General features: G+C 41.2%; 1 protein-coding gene across 1 annotated transcript in view; it reads left to right on the top strand.

Moving 5' to 3' along the window:
* The window catches only part of ITSN2 (intersectin 2), a gene marked incomplete at its 5' end in the record, with an annotated part of 39576 nt that overhangs the window by 5471 nt on the left and 33777 nt on the right, over positions 1-328 (top strand).

Raw genomic sequence — 328 nt, 5'->3', positions numbered from 1 at the left:
CAGCCACAGCTTCTCTGGGCAACCTCTGCCACTCTCTCAGGTTGACACTGAGTGTTCACAGGGAAGAATTTCTTCCAAACATCTTATCTAAATCTCCTCTCTTTCAGTTTAAACCCATTCCCCCTTGTCCTGTCATTACAATCCAATAATGAGATATGGATACTACCTTGGTGGACAGCTCCTTTGTTCAATTAACAGACTGCTGCTTTCATATCAGGATATAGGTGAACAGAAGTGTTTGTGGAGGTGCTGCGTAAGTGCACACATGCCAGTGTTTTCATACCAAGAACTTTAATCCATTTGTTATTTATATGTGAAATATAATGGC

Source organism: Nestor notabilis, unplaced genomic scaffold (genome assembly GCF_000696875.1).
Source record: "Nestor notabilis isolate BGI_N333 unplaced genomic scaffold, ASM69687v1 scaffold16017, whole genome shotgun sequence".
Taxonomy (NCBI): Eukaryota; Metazoa; Chordata; class Aves; order Psittaciformes; family Psittacidae; genus Nestor; species Nestor notabilis.
The sequence above is the reverse complement of the archived record's forward strand: the minus strand, read 5'-3'. Positions and strand labels throughout refer to the sequence as shown.